This window comes from Bison bison, unplaced genomic scaffold (genome assembly GCF_000754665.1).
Source record: "Bison bison bison isolate TAMUID 2011002044 unplaced genomic scaffold, Bison_UMD1.0 scf7180017864285, whole genome shotgun sequence".
Lineage (NCBI taxonomy): Eukaryota > Metazoa > Chordata > Mammalia > Artiodactyla > Bovidae > Bison > Bison bison.
Window position 1 is genome coordinate 2,193,291 of NW_011494857.1, and position 3,769 is coordinate 2,197,059.

General features: G+C 57.5%; 1 protein-coding gene across 3 annotated transcripts in view; it reads left to right on the top strand.

Moving 5' to 3' along the window:
• Nucleotides 1–3,769, top strand: part of LOC104995695 (transmembrane protein 202-like) — a 13,752-nt gene that overhangs the window by 5,408 nt on the left and 4,575 nt on the right. The window lies entirely within an intron of this gene.

Sequence of the window (3,769 nt, forward strand, 5' to 3'; positions counted from 1 at the left end):
TCCTGACTTGGCTCCTCAGGGGAGGGTCTCAGCGCCGTGCCTGTGAGGGCTGTGATGATGACATTGGAGAAGTCCAGCAAGGGCACGTTGGAGCTGGTGGAGAAGATGATGTTTATTAGAATGATGCAGAGGATGAAGTTGGTAATGCTGGCGACCAGGAGGAAGGCCCAGGCAAAGTCCAGCAAGTCTAGGGGAGGAAGAGAAGCAGGAACACTGGGATAGGCCCTCAGGCCCCGAGCCTGGCGGGGAGAAGGTCTCCCGGGAGCCTAGGGGCATTGTTAAGCCGTCTCCCTTGAGAATTCTTTGTGCCCTCCGCCCCCCACTGGCATTGTAAGAAAATTAAAACTGGGCTCCAGAGAAGGGAGACTGAGGCAGATAGATGCCTTTGGCATTAAGGTATGCACCTCCAGGTCAGTCAGGACAGGTTCTTGGGCAGTGATGAGCGGGGTGGGCATTGAGGAACCAACTTGATGCGATGTGGACAGATTCCTTAGGGGTAGGGTGTAAGATGTTAAGGTTGTGAGAACTGTGAGGATGAGTATCACGTAGGTGAGAATGAGCAAGGGACAGTGAGGATGATTCTGAGGCAGTGAGGACCCTCCTGGGAAAAGGGAGGACCCGCCATGGGGAGGAGGAGGACCAACCCAGGGCAGAGAGGACCAACCCTGGGGAGGCAGGAAGGCGGGGAGTGTCCCTGAAACAAAGAGGAAAGAGGAGCCCCAGGAGTAGTGAGTATAGGGCAGGCCTTACAAGCATTCTGGTCATACTCGTGCAGGCAGGCCATATCCGAGCAGCGGACAACGAAGACGGTGTCGATGGGGATGGTCCGGAAGCCAGGGTCCCCCAGGGGTGCCAGGGGCACCTGGAAGTGGATCCAGGGCTGGCCCAGAGAGATGAGACCGATGATGACTATGCTGGCCAGGCTCAGCAGTAGGTTCAGCTGGCGGCTGATCCTCTTGGCCTCGTGCAGCAGCCACCAGCCCATGGGCAGCTGACAGTGGCTGAGCCTACACTTGCCCAGATACCTGCAGTGGGCGGCGCACCACCAGGGTCAGCATCGGGTCCAGCCAGCCAGCCCAGCCGACCACCCCCACTTCTAGGTCCACGTGTCAGAATCCTGGGCAATCTGACGTTCAGACTCTCTCTTCTCTGTGTCCATTCTCCATGCCCTGTATCCCCCAGGTCCCCCCTCTAGGACCTGCTCACCCTGGAACAGCCTTGAGGCTCCCTGGCCTCCAGATCCTAGTTTCCAGGAGCTGCCACCGCCCTTCCAGTCGCTGGGTGGAATCACAGGTCCAGGCTCTATGCCGTGCCCCATCCAGGGCCAGCCTTCATCCCTGCCACCCCTAAGTCCGACCTCTACCTTGTATACTGACCGTGCCTCCCTGGTCCCTGACTTTTGCCTGATACCCCACCTCCTAGAACTCTGGACCCCAAAGCCGCCCTACTCCCTGCACCCCTGCCTCTCACCTGCCAGCATTGTTCTCGAAGGAGGCCGATGGTAAGTTCTGAGCGTTGTTTTCCAGGATGGACTGGCTGATTTGGGAGCTGCTCAAAGAGTCTCTGATGGTCTCCTGGGAGGTCCAGACAGTTGACTCGACGCTTTTGATACTGGCCTCGGGACTGTGAGTAATTGAGAGGGGGACGTCGACTCTGGCCCGGACTGGTGACGTGGAGCTTTGAAGACTTAACTTGGGACCCTGGACACTTAGTTGGCTGTGGTAGGTCACTGATTTTATGTTGGTCAGAGGGGTGCGAGTAGTTAGCAGGGGGTTTTGGCTGCTGAAGAGGCGACTTTGGAAAACTGGGGGAGCGTCTCGGGGGTGGAACTGGCGGCTGTAGGTGATGGATAGTGGGTCTTGGATGCTGGCCCGGTGAGAGCCGATGACAGGCGTCGTGTCCTCGATACTGAGTCGGTGACTGTTGATAGATAGAGGGTCTTGGATACTGACCCGACGGTTGTGGATGATGGGCAGCGGCTCTTGGATACTGACCCGGCGAGTCGGGGTGCTGGGCTGAGGGTCTTGGATACTGACCCGGCGGTTGTGGATGATAGGCAGGGGCTCTTGGATACTGACCCGGCGAGTCTCGGGGGAGGACTGAGAGTCTTGGTTACTGACCCAGGACCTGAAGGTGCTGGATGAAAGGTTTTGGGTCTCACCTTGGGAGTTGCTGGGAGCGGCCGGGAGGGAATCCGGCTGAGTGCTCTGTTGACCAGAATGGGACCTCTGGGCCATGTGGAGATATGGGACAAGGCCGGTGCCTGGATGCACTCAATACCCTGCCAACCGCCTCATCCCCCTTTGCCAACCATCACTGTGTCCTCCTGGAAGCCCATTGGTCTCTCCTGGGCCTCCTGCTCCGTCCCTCAGGGTCTGAATCTCTGTCCCCTCTCCTGTCGGTCGTGGTCTCTCTCACTGTCCACAGGCAGGCCTCGGAGCTTTAGTCTGGCCTGGCACTGAGGCTGGGGGGAGGTTCCATGACAGTTGGAGGGGTTCCAGGAGGTTGGGACGTTGGCCATGGACTCATGTTCTACTCTAGCTGCTTGTGAGAGACGTGGGGGCTTGGACTGGGTCAGGGTGGGCTCAGGATTGGGTCAGGAATGGGGTCACAGCTGGGTCAGAGAGCTGTCAGGACAGGGCAGGGTTAGGGGAAGAGGATCAGGAATGGTCAGGGTGAAGGCAGAGCAGGATCGGAGAGGGGCCCAGGGTGGGGTCAGGGCTAGACACAGCGGTGGCAGCGCTGGGTCACGGGCCACATCTGAGGTCAATTCTTGCAGTTTCTGGAGGGCCTGAGATCTGAATCTCTAATTCCTTCCCCCTGCCTGTTCCCACCCTTCCCCCTACCCCAGGGCCTTCTACAAATCAATTTCATCCCTTTATTCTCAATTTCTACGTGTCTTCTTGCTCTCTTTACTTCTCCTCTGCCTCTCTGTCTCCTAACCTTTCCCTGAATCTTGCCAAAGACTGGGTCTCTTCCCATAGCCCTTGGTGACTGTTGGGTGCACCACCCGTGTCCACTCTTTTATTTTTGCCTCTGCTGGGTCTTCATTGCTGCACGAGGACTTTCTCTAGTTACAGAAAGTGGGAGCTACTCTCTAGTTGCAGCGTGCAGGCTTCTCATTGCAGTGGCGTCTCTTGTGGAGCTCGGGCTTCAGTAATTGCAGCACATGGACTCCACAGTTGCGGCTCCTGGCTCTAGAGCACAGGCCCAGTGGTTGTGGCGCACGGGCTTAGCTGCTCTGAGGCATGTGGGATCTTCCTGGATCATGGATCGAATGGGTGTCCCCTGCATCGCAAGGCAGATTCTTCACCACTGGACCAGCAGGGAAGCCCTGGTGGGGACTCTTTTGACATCATGGGTCTTGGCCTCGTGAGCACCCTTGGGAGCCCGTGTCACAGTTGTCCGTGTCCTGGGTTGGGATCTGAGACAGGGATGAAGATAAGGGGATGATGTTGGGAGCAGAGATTGAGCTGAGATTTGGGGAATGAGGGAACAGATGAGGCTGGAGACAAAACAAGTAGATTTGGGTTTAGGATGGGTTGTAGGTGGGAGGTGACCTGCGCCGTCAGGGTCAGAGATGGGAATGGAGTTGTGTTCGGGGTTTAGGACAGGGAGCATCCTGGAGATGGCATGGGGTTGTGGATGGTGCTGGGGTGGGACAGGAAACAGAGATGGGGATGCAGCTGGGATTGGGGTTTGGGTGGGGTTGGGAAGATGGCTGTGGGTGGAAGGGAACTGCGTACAGGGTAACAGGCAAGGTGAGGGT